Source organism: Acomys russatus, chromosome X, assembly GCF_903995435.1.
Source record: "Acomys russatus chromosome X, mAcoRus1.1, whole genome shotgun sequence".
NCBI classification, from domain to species: domain Eukaryota; kingdom Metazoa; phylum Chordata; class Mammalia; order Rodentia; family Muridae; genus Acomys; species Acomys russatus.
The window spans coordinates 61,886,604-61,905,536 of NC_067169.1; the positions used below are offsets into that span (position 1 = coordinate 61,886,604).

Below are 18,933 nucleotides of genomic sequence, written 5' to 3' on the forward strand. Positions count from 1 at the left end.
TAATGCCTTTCATCTGGGTAGCCATCTTTTTGTGATAAGCAAGCGAAAGATAATAATTGACCAGTTAGTCACTTACTGTGTTCCAGAAGCTTTACATGGATTGTTAGACTCTCACAACTTTGTGAGGATTGACTGGTGAGAACCTAAGACACAGATATGGAGAAGGTGACATTTTGCCCCACAGTTTAATAAGTGTTAAAGATGGATCTGGGATCTGAATATAGGAAGATTCACTTCAGGGTCTAAATTTTTATGAACTACACTATAGTGCTAAATCAGTTTTCCTTCTTTTTTTCTCATCCATTTATTTACTTTATTTTATTGAGTCAGGGCTAGTGAAAGAGGGCAAATGGCCTATAAGGTAGGGAGAGTACCTACCACCTGTGGGTCAAGAGGGAAGGGTAGTCTTCTTATGCTGGGAGGATGAAGTTTCTTCTTTTGGGAAAGAAGATGGTCAGTCAGTACAGTTCAGACGAGCTGGGGCATAGTTCTGTGGCTTTTATCTTCAAGAAGAACTTTCCTCTGGCCTTTCCCTCCTGCATGGAGGCAAGGAGGCAAGCAGAGAAAACGGCCATCAAGGTGGGACCCACAAAGCAAGCGTCCATTCCACAAATGCTGACAGCAGAGAGACCTGAGTCTAACACACACAGTCATCTCACAGTCACCTTCCTTCCCACCCAGATAATAGAGCACTTCACTTGGAGTTTTAGGGAACACAATGCTTCCCAACATCTGTTTCCTCCTTGTTTCTCTTCCCCACCTCCAGCAAACAACCCTCCCTGCTGCCCTGCACACCTCAAGAGAGAGAGAGTGTGCATGTCTGCGATCAGAGCTGGAACCGCTAAATCAGTTTTCAATTGCTCAGCGCATAGCCAACTAAGACATCTCTTAGGTGACAGATGAAAAGGCACATTTGAAATGACAAGTTACAATTGACTTTAGAAGTAATCTGAATTTTCATGGAAGAAAGGTATATACAAAACACCTGAAAATTAACCTGTAAAATAACTTGTTCTTATTACACATTTCTTGCTATGTGAAGAGGTTTCATACACATTTGTTCGTTTAGATGTTGTTCCTCAGCATCACTGTAAATTACCTGAGCATGGTGGTACATGACCGTAATTCCAGTGTTTGTGAGGCTGAGACACAAGGATTGTTATGAGTTTGAAGTCAGTCTAAGCTAAACAATGAATTTCAGTCCAGTATACGCTACAGATTAAAAGCTTGTCTCAAAAAATAAAAATAATACAACAATGACAAATTAATTAGGAACACATAACCTATTAAGTACTGGGTATAATCTTAGATCAATAACTAATTACTAACATTGGCTATCTAATTTTTCATAAGCTTTGTGTGAACGGAGACAGGATATAAATGGTGTCATCTAGTTAAGATTGACTGAAATGTAAATTTAATATACACATACTGCTGTTAGTATCAGCTGCCAGTCAATAAATCATTTGTATATAAAGAAGAAATTGAGGTGAAGAATGGAAAGTATTGTCCTCATAAAAATCTTATCTTCCCTCTACATTTCTTAGAAATAGAGGCCATCGACTTTGATGTAGTTAGGCCACAATTAATGTGTGATATTGATATACTCCCTCAGTCTTTACTTGTCTTCCATCTCTGTTTCCTAGCCCTGGGTATAAGAAACACAGCTTGAAGCTCAAGAATAAAGAAATGAGCGTAAGCACTACCAAGAATTTAATCAATAATTCTCGAAACATTTCAATTCCTTCTCTGGGAACTCCCTTGTGAATTCATGATCTGCATTGCCAATTGTTTTTATTTATAAATAAACACAAATGCACTTATTCATGTAATAATAGTACCTGTACCATTTCACACTTGAAAATCCAGTGTTCTAGAAGCTTTATGATTGTACTCTCCCTCTACTTTTGGTAAATGGGGGTAATAAGAGTTCATTACTTATTTTTAGCACTAGACTTATTCAGAGAATGCTTGATTATATTTCCAACAGTTCTTTGCTTCACTCTGTAATGTAGATATTTTATATTTGGTACCAAAAAAAAAAAAAAAAAACTAATTTAGAATGTTTGATTTGGGGGAATAGAACAGATATTCCCTTAGAAGGTAATTTAATTATAAGAGATCTAAAAGTTATATTCACTATTCGTAGCTATAAAAACAATTCATTCTTTAAGAATGCAAATGAAGGGGTTGGAGTGACTACTCAGCAGTTAAGAACACTTGCTGCACTTACAGTGGATTGGGTTCAATTCCTAGCACCAGCATGGTGGGTCACAACCATCTGTAACTACAAGTACAGAGTAACTGATGCCCTATTCTAACCTCTGAGGACACCAGCCATACACATGATACACATACATACATGCAGGCAAAAGACTCATACATAGTAAATAAAATGTTTTATATCTAAAAAGAAAAGTAGTTAAAAAGTCAAGCGAGGATATACACAAATAAAGTAGAAAATGAAACTCCTATATTAATGACAGACATAAGGATTGAAACATCAGCTACATACATTAAAGAAAATAAAAATAATTTACATTTTGGCTGAACTGTTTTGAGGGTCATTTAAAAAATGCTGATTACTTTAATCCCAGCACTCGGGAGGCAGAAGCAGGCGGAACCCTGTGAGTTCGAGACTCAGCCTGGTCTACAAAGCGAGTCCAGGACAATCAAGGCTACACAGAGAAACCCTGTCTTAATAAACAAAAACAAACAAACAAACAAAAGTACTGATTTGCTCTACAGAGGACATGGATAAACAAACTCAAAGTCTCTTACAGTCAAAACTCAGACCACTCATGTCACCACCGATGTGTGAGGGAGGGGTGTGGGGTAGGATTTATCTTGCATGCTAAGCAAGCAGTTGTTTCATCCATGGACACCATCTGGAAGCCCTGTAATTTAATTCAATTTTGTCTGAAAGCCTTAATGCTCTCTACTTTAATGTTTCCAGCAGCCAGTGATCAAACAATTAATTAGCATGCCAAAAAAGGCAAACCATGTTAGGAGTTATATGCTAGAAAAAGAGGGAAAAGACCAGGTGTGTGATCGTATCTGTGTCACAAACTTGTTAAGCTCAAATACGAAAGTGCTTGCTAGTTGAAATATACTACCCAGGTATAATGTTGTAAAATACATTGTTCAGAGATTTCAGTGTAATTTTTGTAAATAAATCAATTTGGAAATCAAATTACCCAGTGAAATATGGCCCTACTTTTTAGAAACTTTAGCTACCTGAAACCATTAAGATAAAACAAAGCACCAATTAATTTATCAAAATTGCCGTATAGAACTATATTGGACAATTAAACAGCAAAGTCATTATAAATTTGTCACCAAATACATTTCATCAGCATCAGCAGTTTTTATGTGTATTACTAATCCTTTACTCCACCTTCTGTTTTATGAGGATGATGCTTAGATCTATCTCTAGCCCAGGCTCATAGCTTGGGGATAATGATATAAGAACAACAGGTAGAGTTAACATAAAATTGCTTAAGTCTTTTTGCTTCTGCCTGCTGCGACAAGAATGTTTATGTTATTAAAGGTCAATGAGCATTTGTCTGAAAGAGGTAAATCCCAAGGTAGGTAAGACCATTGTATGATTATATGAAAGGATCTGTGTCATATTAACTGAGTCCAAATCATTTGATCTGGCAGAACTCCATTCCAACCTTCTGACAGGACTTAACACTGGTCTTGTTCAACTGCTGTTGGGAAATTTTTGACTGAGCAGTGTTCCAGGATATGAGGTAAGAAAAAAGATATTTATTTTAATTTCAATAAAAATCAAAGACAGCATAAATTGCATTCATCTACTTTGTTTTTAGCTTCAAAGACAATTCCAAAGCCACCACGGCCCAGGCACCAAATTGGCTCAAAATCTGTTAGATAACCAGAGCATATATCTTGGGTTTTTTTTTTTTATAATTTGTTCACTTTACATCCTGATTGTAGCCCCTCCCTCATCACCTCTTGATCACACTCTCCCTCCCTCATACCCTCTCCCTCCCTCCTTTAGTCCTCAGAAAGATGAGCACTCCTCCCCTAACATCAGACCTCAGCCTATCAAGTCTCATTTGTACTACCTGTATCCTCTTCCTCTGTGGCCTGACAAGGCTGCCTTGCCAGAATCCATGTCAGAAATAGTCCCTACTCCTCATATTTTGGGACCCACAGGGAGATTGTGCTTCCTATCTACTACGTCTGAGCAGAGTGTCTAGGTCCACATCAAACATATCAAACATGGACCTTGGTAGGTGCATCAGTCTCTGTATTGTAGTGTGGTTATCCTGCAATATGTGGTTAAAATTTGCTTATGAGTGAGTATATACCATGTGTGTCTTTTGGGTCTGGGTTATCTCACTCAGGGTGATCTTTTCTAGTTCCATCCATTTGCCTGCAATTTTCAAGATTTCCTTGTTTTTAATAGCTGTGTTGTATTTCATTGTGTAAATGTACCACAGTTTCTTTATCCATTCTTTGGTTGAGGGACATCTAGACAGTTTCCAGATTCTGGCTGTTATGAATAAAGCTGTTATGAACATAGTTGATTAAACGTCCTTGTTGCATGGTGGCGCATCTTTCAGGTATATGCCCAGGAGTGGTATGGCTGGGTCTTGAGGTAGAATTATTCCCAATTTTCTGATACAGTTCCAGATTGATTTCCAAAGTGGTTGTATTAGTTTGCACTCTCATCAGCAATGAAGGAATGTTCCCTCTTTCTCCACATCCTCACCAGCATGTGCTCTCACTTGAGTTTTTTAATCTTAGCCATTCTGACAGGTGTAAAATGGTATCTCAGAGTCATTTTGTTTTGCATTTTCCTGGTGACTAGGGATGCTTATCATATTTTTAAGTGTTTCTTGGCCATTTGATATTCCTCTGTTGAAAATTCTCTGTTCAGTTCTGTACCCCATTTTTTAATTGGATTATTTGGTTTGGTGGTGATTAATTTCTTGAGTTCTTTATATATTTTAGATATTAGCCCCTTGTCAGATGTAGGGGTGGTGAAGATCTTTTTCAAGACTGTAGGCTGTAGTTTTGTTCTGTTGACAATGTCTTTTGCTTTACAGAAGTTTTTCAGTTTCATGATGTTCCATTTATTAATTGTTGATCGTAGAATATGGGCTATTGGCATTCTGTTAAGGAAGTTGTCTACTGTGCCAATGAGCTCAAGGCTTCTCCCCACTTTTTCTTCTACGAGATTTAGTGTGTCTGGTTTTATGTTGAGGTCTTTAATCCACTTGAACTTTAGTTTTGTGCAGGCTGATAAATAACGTTATATTTGCATTTTTCTGCAAGTAGACATCCAGTTATTCCAGCACCATTTGTTGAAGATGGTATCTTTTATCCATTGTATGGTTTTGGCTTCTTTGTCGGAAATCAAGTGTCCATAGGTGTGTGGGTTTATTTCTCATCTTTGATTTGATTCCTTTGATCCACTTGTCCGTTTCTATGCTAGTACCATGATTTTTTTTATTACTATTGCTCTATTGTACAGCTTGAGATCAGGGATGGAAATACCTTTAGAAAATCTTTTCTTTTACAAGATTTCCTTAACTATTCATTTGTCATTGTTTTTGTTGTTTGTTTTTGCAAATGAAGTTGAGAAGATCTGTAAAGACTTGTATTGGCATTTTGATGGGAATTGCATTGACTCTGTAGAGTGCTTTTGGTAAGATGCCCATTTTTACTGTTAATCCTAATGATCCATGAGCATGGGAGACCTTTCCTTCTTCTGATATCTTCTTCAATTTCATTCTTCAGAGACTTGAGTTTTTTTTCATACAGGCCCTTCACTTACTTGGTTAGAATTACACTAAGATACTTTCTCAGCCTATTTGTCTTTTGTATAAAGGAGGGCTACCAATTTTTTGAATTGATTTTGTATCCTGAGTTTTTAATGTCATTCCAGCTATTGTCTCTAGCACCAACATTCACAGGAATGTATTTTCAGTTTGGTATTTTCAGACTCCTTCCTTTGACTGTGGGGCTGAGGATCAAAAAGCTTGTGCATGATAAAGGTCACAGCTGCTATGCAAAGCAAGATTGTTCCAGATATTTCCTTCCATCAGTGCAGGAAAAGGCCTAGGTTCTCCTTGCAGATGTCCTTGCTGTAGTATGGGCTATCTAGGAATCTGACTGTGATCTGAGTGCTCTACTTACACCTTTCTTGTAGTATGGCAGATAGTAACCATTATCATATGGATATTGTAGGATTGAAGGGGAATGATTATTGTATTTTTCATGGGAAAAATCATGACTTAGACATTTTTCACATTCATCAGTCACCAGGACAGGAGTCCTAGAATGGCTTGCATTTGATTGTCAGCAGAGGAATTATTGCATTTTGCTATTGACTGATTTCAAGGCCTTTGTGTTTGTAGGGAACTTTTCTAAGACACTGACAGATGAATGTAGATACAGCTGGCCTCTGTACATCCTTAAATACATGCTGTTCTCGAGCAGCCTCTACAATGTCTTCTTTATTTTCCAAAACTTCTTTATTAGCCGTGTAACTTGCATCATCAAACAGACTAATGGGGATAATTTTGTCATTCCTCACCAACCACGCAGTTGCAATTGGAGTACTAAACTGAGTAGTTCCCCAATAGGGAGTTGGCATGAGAGAAGGTGATGTAGGAGGGGTAAGCCTTGGGTAAGCAGGAACATCCAGTCATTGTGTGGTATTTCAATGCCTGGCTAGAAACACCACCAGAGAAGTAGCAGAAAAAGATGGATGAAATCTGGATGAAAGACTAAAGAACAGACTGGCTACTCAGCTCCCTTAGCCCAATGGATGTACCATCAGTCAAGATCCGCAGGATGGATCCTTTCTCTACCAAAGAATATATTGAAGTCACAGCTCCTTCACCTCAAATAAACCGGTCTTTCTCAGTGGCATTTCTACTGAGAGCCAGTTCTTTCCCCTGGACTTCTCAGGGATAGACTGTTTAGACAACAGTGAGTCAGTGCATGCAGTTCACAACCTCCAGGCCATTTGCCTGATGGAGTGCGACATGAAAGATGGCAATGATGAGGGCACTCCTTTGAAGTTTTTCCTTTTAAAGCTTCTTCCTACACAAGGTCAAGGGAAGGAACCTCCTCTTCCATAGTGACTGTGATAATGTATCCATTAAGGATGACCACAGAATGAACCAGCTACATAATGCAGCCGTTATGTAAATAAGCTGACTTCAAGTGCTCCTGCAGCATAGCTTCCTCAGAAGTCACCTTGTCTACCTCTTCCACCAGGCCAACCACTCTGAGTTTAGACTTCACCAAGAATACCTTGGACCAGTTGCAGCCCAGCTCCTTCAAGGTGTATGTGTACATTCAGATGCAGCTGTGCAGGAAGGAGAACCTTAAAGACTAGATGAACTGTCACTGCAGCATAGAAGACAGGGAGCATAGAGTGTGCCTGTACATCTTCCTATAGATCTCAGAGGCCTTGGAGTTTCTGCACCACAAGGCTTCTAACAATGGATGATGTGGTCAAAGTTGGACACTTTGGACTAGTGACTGCAATGGACCAGGATGAAGAAAAGCAAACTCTTCTGACTCTAATGCCAGCCTATGCCACATACATAGGACAAGTAAGGATCAAGCTCTACATAAGCCCAGGGCAGATTCATAGAAAGAACTACTCCCATAAAGTAGACATCTTCTCTATAAGCTTGATTCTCTTTGAACTACTTTACCCATTCAGCACTCAGATGGAACAAGTTAGGACCTTAACTGATGTAAGAAATCTCAAGTTTCTACCACTGTTTACTCACACATATGCCTAAGACATATGACAGTTCAAGACATGCTTTCTCCATCCCCCACTGAGTGGCCCAAAGCCACAAACATTGAAAATGCTGTATTTGAGAGCTGGAAAAATGGTTCTGAGACAGCAGTTCTGCTCTATGAGTTCATCCTGAACAAACCATTCCAGACAGCCCAGCATTCTCTCACAGCCCACTGTGTGGCAACTGATTTCAGCAGTGCCAACAACCATCGTAGGTGGCACAGAGCAGGCACTTTGAGGATTGTGGTTCTACATAGCGGTGGACTCAGGTTTTATGCATTGACTAAATTGATTTGAGACCAATTTTTCTAAGTCAAACTGGATTATGGACCTAACCAGTTTGCTCTTAACTGGACTTCAAGGAAAGGGCTATGTAAATGACACATGGACTTATTCCTTGGTGGTGTCCCAAAACTACCTGGTCAATCTTTGGAAACTTTCACATTTCACCAGGAGGTAAAAGTGATCACTGAAATGATCTGAACTGGAAATGTCTTTAATGCACAACAGAGTAAAAGACCCTCCCACATGCTAACTACTGTTATAGAAACGTGCTTTATAGAGATGCAAGGGTGATGTGGGAAGTGATTGTTATAAAGCTGACTCCGTTGTAGTCCCTCTTGGGCATGTGACCCAGCTGCACTATTGTAGAGGGCACATGGCACAAGCTGGGTCACAGTTTATGTCGGTAGTGTCATAGTCTGCAGCCTTGAGCAGCTTCTTGCTTTAGGTGGTTCTAGGGAGTATTATGAGCTTTTATATTTTTTACCTCCAGTAATGAGAAAATGAAACTTTTAAAATATTGGTCTAAAGTTGGGTTTGAAGTTTTAAAAAGTATAGTAAGAAATGGATCATCTATTTCAATTAACTTCTTCAATTATGGAATTTTTATCCTAAGAGATTTCTATCTTACATGTAATACTACAAGTGGACACATCTCAACTTGATAGCGTATTTTCATTTTTCCTGTAAATAAATTTATTTTTATTTATAAAAATTCTGAAATCAATCCATTTGGGTTGATGGTGTACAGAATGCACACCCATGTGTTAACTACTATGACTTCTTTCAAATCTAAATGATTGGATGTGAGGGTGATCTGGCTGTGATATCTGTCACCTCATTGGTCCCCAGGGTTGATTGGGCTGATCTGGCTGACTAGATGGGTATCCTTTTCCTCCCTCACTGCCCCATGCTCCATGTGCATCTCTCCCGAAGCTGTACGCTTGGTTGAAGAGGAAGACCTTCCCTGAATAGAGGAGGACCGGTCTTTGGTCAAGCGTATACGCTCCCCTGCTAGAACCTCCAAACAAGCTCAAATCTAAATGATTGAATAAAACTTTTTCAAATTATAAAAAAATGAAAGGCAGCATTTATAAACAGGTCATTTTACTCTGAAGTGAAGTCAAGTTAAAATGATTTATCTAAATATCAGTTGTCTAAAAATACATATAAAATAAAATGAAAACAGACAATCCCTTATAAAATCTACTGAATCCTGTATCAGAGTGTCAACTAAGCTTCCTAAAATATAATTTACTGGTGGTATATCTCTATCCAGAACAATTTGGCTTTGCATTCTAAAGCCATGTGGGGAAGAATGAGACTTGGGTTCTGGACAGATTGTCCAATCTTTGGGTGTGCAAATGCAGTGGAATAGGCTCTGTGATTCTGGAAGCCTTTTAAAGGATGCAGCATTTCTCAAAGTACGTCAAAAACAATATTAGCTGTACAAAGAAGTGCTTTGTGACCCAATGGGCTTAATATGCAGTTGGTTAAATACAATTTGTGGAATAACTTTATTGCTATAGTACCTTTTAGTACCTTTATATTACCTTATAGTAGCCTTTTACAAGAGCATGTACACTATGACCATAATATTCCAAATAGATGCACTGTGTGTAGTGTTTATCAAAATTTTTGTTGACAATGAAACATGTTTTGTGCACAATATATCTCTAATATAATGTTTATGGAATAATATGTTTCAAATTTTTCTGTGTGACTTTTTCTTCTAGATATAGTTGACTGGACTCAGAAAGTAACTGAGAATGCATATCTCATTTTTAATGCGAACCATATCATAAAAGTATATCAAAAAGCATTTGATCATCTATATCAGCATATCTGTCATACTGAAAGAGAGATCTTGGAGCCAGAAACATCAATCCCATCGGAAAAAATTTTAATTCAAAAATTCAAGCCATACTCCAAGGCCAGAAAGTTAGTAATCTAAGAGGTGTGGTAGAAAAAATGGCTCTAATAAGTCTTCTTGATAATTTTGATATACAACAAGGTTTACAAAATCTCCAATATATACCATGATACTGAGAGCAGTCATGTACAAAAAAGGTGATAGTAATGGCAGAGGGTTAAATGTAGAGGAATGTTAGTTCAGAATATGCCTGTTCTGGCAAGAAGTTATGTCCAAAGACTTTCTAGGTATATGTAATCTGTTCAGGCAAAAGATGACATCCAAAGATCTTCTAGGTCTGTGTGATCCATCTGGAATACAAACATGCCTTTAATCCAGGAGGCAGAGGCAAGCAGATCTGTGTTTAAGGCCAGCCTGGTATAGAGCAAATATCAGGTAAAGAAAAGCTTAGGTCTAGGAGTGATACTACATGGTTTTAATCCCAAAGGAAGGTAGTTAGCTTGTAGAAGGAAGCACCCATGCTTGAAAGTGATGTCTGAGTGCCAGAAAAGATGATGAATCAGAGAAAATTTGACAGAATAGGATACACTCAACTCTCACAAAAAGAGAGTGGAAAGGAAGCTACTTAAGAGGCAGTTTTATAGAGAGGAGACAGTTTTACCAGGACAGTAATGGAGAGACACGCAGAGAGAAAACTCAGGTGAAGATGGAACAAGCTAGAAAATGAGAAGAAGCCAGAAGATTAGAGCAGATTGCTGAGTTAGTTTGAGGCCAAGCAGAGCAATTCTGGGCTGAGAAAGAAGCCAGGTTAAATAAACCAGATGGGAGAGGAGTTTGAGCCAGAACAGCTGAGTTGAACCAGCCAGCCCAGAGCTCAGAAAGAACAAGTAAAGGTGAGTTTATTAAAAGCAGTAAGTCTCAGAGGCTGAAAACATTCTAGGCCTAGGTTAGATTGTATGGAGGCTAGAATCTTCCAGGACTAGGCCTAGGTTACCAGACAAAGACAGAGACAGTAATCCTTGTAGACAACAATTGAAACAGGATAATAAAAGTTACTTTTACAGTTAAGACTTTTTACATTGTAAGAATTTGTTGGGAGCTCAAATACACAACCAAGTGGAGGTATGCTATGCTTTAGCCCTGGGCGAAGTCAAATGGTTCTCCACATACAGAGCTAACAGGAAAATACAAACATAGTGCATGGTTTATAGCTATTAAAGGTAGTCTAACATCAAAAAGAAAATAAAAGAGGATGCTATCAGAGTATATTAGAAAGTTGTAATCAAGCAAACCTAGATTTAAACACTTGCTCTAACACATAACAGATCCATGGGCTGATAAACCATGTACTTGTTTCTCTTTTATAAGCTAGACTAGACTAGATTAGATAAAAACAAATATTAAGTATTTCACATTATGTCTAGTATCTTGTTGATGTACAGCAAATGTTAGTTCCTAATATTATACTCTATGTCTAAGTTGCTCTGAAAGAAAAAAGAACTTGCTGCACCTTCACAGATAAAATTTCCTATAGTAGAAAGTATTAAGTGATGTAGGCCTGATGTGAAAAGGGGAAAATAACAAAATCAGAGACATTCCAGATGTTGTTGTCACAGATAAGGCTTAATAATCTTTTCTAAAAGTCAAAAATAGAATGAGTCTAAGTGTAAGACAGTCATTCATGGTGTATATCTTTAGCTAAAATAAAGGACATTAGTTGAATGCAAACTCCTAGGTTATCTGCTCTAGATGTCTGTATTTTATTCCAGAAAAATTAGAGGAACAATTTAAATGTAATCAGATAGCAAAACTATATATATTCAAAAGTACCTGAAACACAGAAAGGGGGATGACAAATAGAACTAAAAATCACCGAGATTGAAAATAGAGAACATGAATGCAAGCAAAAATAATATTTTGAAAAAGTTCAATACAAATTAGAAAGTTTTGGTGATACACACACACAGAAAATAGTAATAACAAAAACCACTAATGAGAATGAAAGCAGACATCTAGCTACTGACCCCACAGAAATTAAAATGATAACCAGATATTCTATGGACAAATCTACTCCTATACATCATACAATTTAAGATATGAAGCAGTTCTTTGAAAACCACATATTACTACACCTTAACTAAAATGAAAATGAAATGTATAAAAAGAGTTTCACATCACAGTTGTTACCTTTTCACAAAGAAAAGTCCTACTTACACTAAACATTCAAAAAAAAACCTGTCTCTAACTCTCCTCTCTCTCTCTCTCTCTCTCTCTCTCTCTCTCTCTCGCGCTCTCCTCTCTCTCTCTCTCTCTCTCTCTCTCTCTCTCTCCTCTCCTCTCTTCTTCTCTCCCCTCTCCCTTTTTTCCTCTCCCTTTTCTTGTTCTCTACCTCTGTTGAACCCAGAGATTTATATTTGACAGGAAATCACACTACTCCCCCATTCTTCTATTGCTAAGCTGCACCCTAGCCCTTATATTTGGACTTTTTTTTTTTTTATATAAATTAGGACGGAATGCTTTTAAAGACATTATTCCAATATTAACACCAGACAAAAATGTTAAAGAAATCTAGAGAATGGTGAACAACTCAGAAATCAAATCCAACAAAAAAAAAAAATGAACAAATTTAAATGCAACAACACAGGCCTGGTGTGGTGGCACACGCCTTTAATCCCAGCACTCAGGAGGCAGAGGCAGGTGGATCGTTGTGAGTTCAAGGCCAGCCTGGTCTACAGAGTGAGTCTAGGACAGCCAAGGCTACACAGAGAAACCCTATCTGGAAAAAACAAAAAACAAAACAAAACAAAACAAACCAGAAACCAAACAACCAAACAAAAAACCAAAAACAAACAAACAAACAAACCAAAACAAAAAAACCCAAGCCAAACCAAAACAAACCAAAACAAAAAAATCTAACAACACATGAAAATCCATGTATTATGACCAAGTGAGATTTATCTAACTATTTTGGTTTGAATGAGAATGGTCCCCATAGAGTCATTTGTATGAATGCTTAGACCTTCCTCTAGCTGGTGAAACTGTTTAGGGAAGGATTAAGAGGTGTGGCCATTTTAGAATAGGTATGTCATTAGAAATGGGCTTTGAGGTTTCAAAGGCCCACACAGGACAGGGTTTCTCTGTGTAGCTTTGGCTGTCCTGGACTCACTTTGTAGACCAGGCTGGCCTCGAACTCACAGTGATCCACTTGCCTCTGCCTCCGGAATGCTGGAATTAAAGGCGTGTGCCACCATGCCCGGCCGAATTTAATGGCTTTCAACTACCCTCATTTATACATAAATTTATTGTCCAGGCACAAAATCCCAAATGTGCAACAAAACCTTCTTATGAATTATAAATTAATTTGAAAGACTTCAGCATACAAAATGAAGTTACAAATGCCAATGGTGAGTCTACATATCATTGTGACATAAGACATGTTTTGAATAAAGTCACTTGCCTATAGTATCCTCCCTAAGATCGATCACAGAAACTGTAATAGTTTTTTTTTCCATTCTCCCCTGCCCCTTGGAGCTGACCATAAAGAATTTAGCTGACCAAACCTGAACAGACGAATGCTACACAGAACGATCAAGGCAAATCTCAGTAGACATTTTTTCCTGTGGTCCCCCAACCAGTCTTTTAGCAATCATATCTACACAATGTACTCTCCATAAAACCCCACAGTGCAAAGTTTGGTGAATTTTCTGCTAGGGAAGCATAGGGAGGTTCTTGGGGATGGCACACACTCAGAGTGTGAAAGCTCCATGACCTTTCTTCTGGACCAAGCTTTATCTTTATCAGTATTATTTATAACATTCTTTATAATAAACATGTGTGTTTCACTGTTATATGAGCTGCTTCAGAAAATTAATTGAACCCAAAGATTATAATGTGGAAATACCAATTGTATATCAGCTCTGTCATAAGCACAGGTAAAAATAGCCTGGGGCTTGTAGCTGGTTTCACAAGTGGAAAGGAACAGTCTTAAAGATTGAGTCCTCAACCAATAAGGTTTGACACCATCTCCAGGTGGTGTCAAAATTAAATTGGATTAGAGAACACCCAGTTGGTGTCCACTATGAAATTGATTGCTTGATTGCTAGTGGGATAAAATCTTTATACCTTTGTTGCCACAAAAATGATCTGTGTTGATTGTAGTATAAGAGTAGATGAAAAACAAGAAATAATTATAACTGAACAACTGAAAATATAAATCATTTAACAATAACATTTATAATACTCTCCTTCAATAAAATGTTAAGATCCATACCAACAAAATATATGTAAAATATTTATACTAAAAATTATAAAATCTGATAAGAGAAAAAATGATATAGTTAAATAGAAAGACATTATAATGCGGTCAGAAGATTTAGAATACTTAAGATTTTTCAAGTTGGTTTTTATTTAATAAATACAAATTTAATATTTATAGTACTGAAAGAAATTTAAATCACTCCCTGTGTAATTCAAAACAAGATTATTTGAAAGTTCATTCTGAAATTTGTGTGAAAGATAATAAAGAGTAGCCATGCCAGTTTTGAAAAAAAAAAAGTTAAAAAACACAAGAGTGGAGGACAAAGAGCTTGAGGATGTAACTCAGAGTCAGAGTCAATGTTTAGCATGCTTAAAGCTCCTGCTTTAACACCCAGTACCCTCCCACCAAAGTTGCAGTACACCTGATATTTAATAGTAAGACTAAAAGTAAGCCTACAATAGTCATGTTAAAAGACAAAGATCAGTGAAATTGGAAAAGAATATCAATATATACATTAAAACAAATATGGTTATTTTTTTCAGGTTCTAGGGATTGAATACAAGAAGGCTTTATATAAGCCCAACAAACACTTTACTGTGAGACAAACTCCCACCATGTGTTCAATATTTTTTTTAAATCACAAATACGTTTTAATAGGGAAAGGCAAAGTCCTTTCAACAAGTGGGCAATAATAACGTGATGAACTTAAACCAAAACATCTTATCCTCTACAAAGATTAATTCATAATGAATTATCAGCCTAAATTTAATACTTAGATGGAGTAATATAAATCAAGTTGTAATATGTAGAGAACTACATTTTCAATATTGAGTTCAGATCTTGTTTCCATTTTGGGGAGGATGGAAGGTGATAGAGATCAAACCCAGGACCTTGAACATGCTAGATACTCTACCATTAAGCTACATACACGTTACAAATTATCTCCATCTTAAATGCTCTTTTCTTTGATATCAGGTTATTTATAGATATAATTATTGATTTCCAGGAATATATGGACTTTTGCTTTACTTTTTACTATTGATTTCTAGCTTAAAAGTATTGTGGTTACAGAACATGATGTAAAGGATTTTAATTTTTAAAACCTTGATACTTTCTTTATGACCTAACATAAAGCCAAATATTTAGGATTGTTTGTAGCATTTAAGAAAACGCATATGTGGCCCTTGGATATGTTTTTTTGTGTGTATGTGTGTGTGCATGTTATTTGCATTATTTATACAATTTTTATCAGGGCCTTTTCCTCCTCATTTATTTGTTATCAAGAAAGGTGTATTTAGAAAGGATAAACAGGGCTACCAGGAAGAGACTTGATAGGCTGTGACCATATGGTGGAGGAGGAGGTTCCCTTCTGTCACAGACCTAGGGCAGGGGAATAAGGTGAAAGAGGGAGGGAGAGAGGAATGGGAAGATAAAAGTGAGGGGATAAAAATTGAGATGTAATCTGAATAAATTAATAAAATAAATAAAATTGTTCCCTGGGATTTTTCATTTGTCAGCTTTACTTTGTACTTAATAAGTTTTTTATTCATGTATTTTATTTACTTTTGCAGTTTATTTTATATTTTAATATATTTTTATATTTGTACACTGCATTTTGGTCACATCCATCCCCTACTTCTTCCTGCAAATTGCATTTAGCCCACCAAAATATATCCAATTTACCTCCTAAATTTGTAGTTTTTGAAAAAAATTATAACTCATACATATGCTCAAATATGTGATGCCATTCACTGAGGTCTAGTCAACCTACTAATGTTCAGCTCTCCAACAAAAAAAAATGGCTACTCCTTCCTCAGTTCTCCATTAGTTCTCCAGCTAAGGGTGGGTTATCAGGAGTCCTGCCAAGCTGAAATTATTAATCCTCTTGATTGGGTAGATGTGTTGTGCAGGTAAACAGAGCTGTTGTGTGATCATGTGTGTGATAGCTATGACATGCCCAGAAGACAGCATTTCATACCATTCTTCCTTATATTCCTGCTCTCTTCTTAATTAACTTATTTATTTGTAGTGTGACTATTTTCTATTTCATTTTTTCTATTTATTTGCCTCCACTTTATTCTCCCTCCCTAATATTCCAGTTCCTGCTATTCTTTTGATGTACAACTACCATACTAATGTCAGCCCAGTACTAGCTTGCCATGCCAAGTGCGTGTGCATGTGTGCACTCGCGCACGCGCGCGCGCGCGCACACACACACACACACACAACAAAGATAAAAAAGAAAAGAAAAGTTCTCACATTGTTTACCTCACTAGTGTTTTCTTATGCTATGTACACTCTCCTATTAATATTGTCCAATGATCTGGAGTTGAATATACCCTATTGCAGGAATATTTGGATTTAATTCTAACCACAGCAGGTAAAGTTGTGGTCAGTTAAATAGTTCACTAGAAGGCCAGCTTTGTATGCTCTGTTAAATTCTTTTATAATTTATATAACTTATTTTCCTATTCCCTCACTCTCCAATTCTCTGGTATTCAGTATGAGAACTTGGTACACATTTAGGTGGTAAAACTCATACTCTTGTGAGTGCCATTTGTACTTGATTCTTTTTTTTTATTAATTTATTCTTGTTACATCTCAATGTTTTTCCCATCCCTTGTATCCTCCCATTCTTCCCTCTCTCCCATTTTCCTATTATTCCCCTCCCTTATGACTGTTCCTGAGGGGGATTACCTCCCCCTGTATATGCTCATAGGGTACCAAGTCTCTTCTTGGCAACCTGCTGTCCTTCCTCTGAGTGCCACCAGGTCTACCCCTCCAGGGGACATGGTCAAATGTGAGGCACCAGAATATGTGAGAAAGTCATATCCCACGCCCCACTCAACTGTGAAGAATGTTCTGACCATTGGCTAGATTTGGGTAGGGGTTTAAAGTTTACTACCTATATTGTCCTTGGCTGGTGCCTTAGTTTGAACGGGACCTCTGGGCCCAAATCTGCCTATCATAGTGTTCTTGCGGGTTTCTAGGACCCTCTGGATCCTTCTACTTTGCTATTCTCCCATGCTTCTCTCATTTAGAGTCCCAATAGGATGTTTTCCCCTCTGTCCCAGTTTCCTGGTAAGTGAAGGCTTTCGTGGGACATGCCCCTTGGGCTAGTATGCAGATATAAGTGAGTATATACCATTTGATTCTTTCTGCTTCTGGGTTAACTCACTCATTATGATCATTTCTAGCTCAATCCATTTATCCACACATTTCAGGAATTCCTTGTTTTTAATAGCTGAGTAGTATTCCATAGTGTATATGTACCACAGTTTCTTTATCCACTCTTCTACTGAGGGACACTTAGGCTGTTTCCATGTTCTGGCTATTATGAATAAGGCTGCTATGAACATGGTTGAGCAAATGTTCTTGTTGTGTGCTGGAGCATCTTCTGGGTATATTCCAAGGAGTGGAATAGCTGGGTCTTGAGGAAGCCCTATTCCCATTTTTCTGAGATAGCACCAGATAGATTTCCAAAGTGGCTGTACTAGTTTGCATTCCCACCAGCAATGAAGGAGTGTTCCTCTCTCCCCACATCCTCGCCAGCATGTGGTGTCACTTGAATTTTTGATCTTAGCCATTCTGATGGGTGTAAGATGGAATCTCATAGTTGTTTTGATTTGCATTTCCCTGATGACTAAGGAGGTTGAGCATTTCTTTAAGTGTTTCTTGGCCATTTGATGTTCCTCTATTGAGAATTCTCTGATTAGTTCCAAGCCCCATTTCTCAATTGGGTTATTCGGTTTGGTGGTGTTTAATTTCTTGAGTTCTTTATATATTTTGGATACTAGACCTTTGTCAGATGTAGGGTTGGTGAAGATCTTTTCCCAGTCTGTAGGCTGTTGCTTTGTTCTCTTGACAGTGTCTCCTGCCTTACAGAAGCTTCTCAGCCTCATGAGGTCCCATTTATTAATTGTTGACCTTAAGCCCCCTGAACGCGCCCAATCTCATCTGTACTTGATTCTTCTTGGAGGTTTTATTTCTTAGATTTATAAAGCCAGCCTACAAGAACTCATCAACTATAGTGTACTTTCTGCTGTTTTGCCAGTGATTCTCACAGATACTTTTATTAATAGATTTCTGCTGAGGTAAGTTGCAAATTTCTACATCTCCCTATCTGTCTCACAAGTTTTGGGTGTTGTAGCTTACATATATATCACCAGTACCTTTACAAGTCCTTGAGGATTTTCCAAATTTTCAGGTTTGTTTTTGTTGGGTTTTTGGTGTTGTTGGTGGTTCTTATTTCCTTTTGCTACTCAGATAGAGTGCGAATTTCCATGCTAATTACATGCAATGCCTAACCCTGGAAATTTGATATCATGCAATTTTTATCCAAAATTTAATTTTATGTGAAGAGACAAGATTAGTGTCAAAGTTTAGCCTCTACTCTGCTACAGAGTAGTATATTAAAAAAGAAACAGGTTTGTAGTTCTGTTCTAAAAAGTTTTTTTTTTTATTAAAATCATGCTAGAGGTGTAGAAGGTAAGGTACATGCTTAGCATGTCCTTGGTACTAGCACTACAAGTATAAAAGATTGTGAAAGTATTTAGCAGTCCAGATATTCCCAGCAAACTGTGCTTAGCCAAATCCTGCTTTAATTTATCAATTTGTGAAGTATAATGCATGTAAATTTGTGAATAGGTACATGTTGAAGACAAAAACATCAACCTTTGGTGTTGTTCTCTGAGTACTATCTCCCTTGTTTGTCTAAAAGGA

At 37.5% G+C, this 18,933-nt stretch overlaps 1 pseudogene; it reads left to right on the plus strand.

Annotated features, from left to right (window-relative positions):
- Window positions 1–450: 450 nt before the first annotated feature.
- LOC127185311 (eukaryotic translation initiation factor 2-alpha kinase 3-like) lies at window positions 451–7,986 on the plus strand (annotated as a pseudogene).
- The last annotated feature ends 10,947 nt before the right edge of the window (window positions 7,987–18,933 follow it).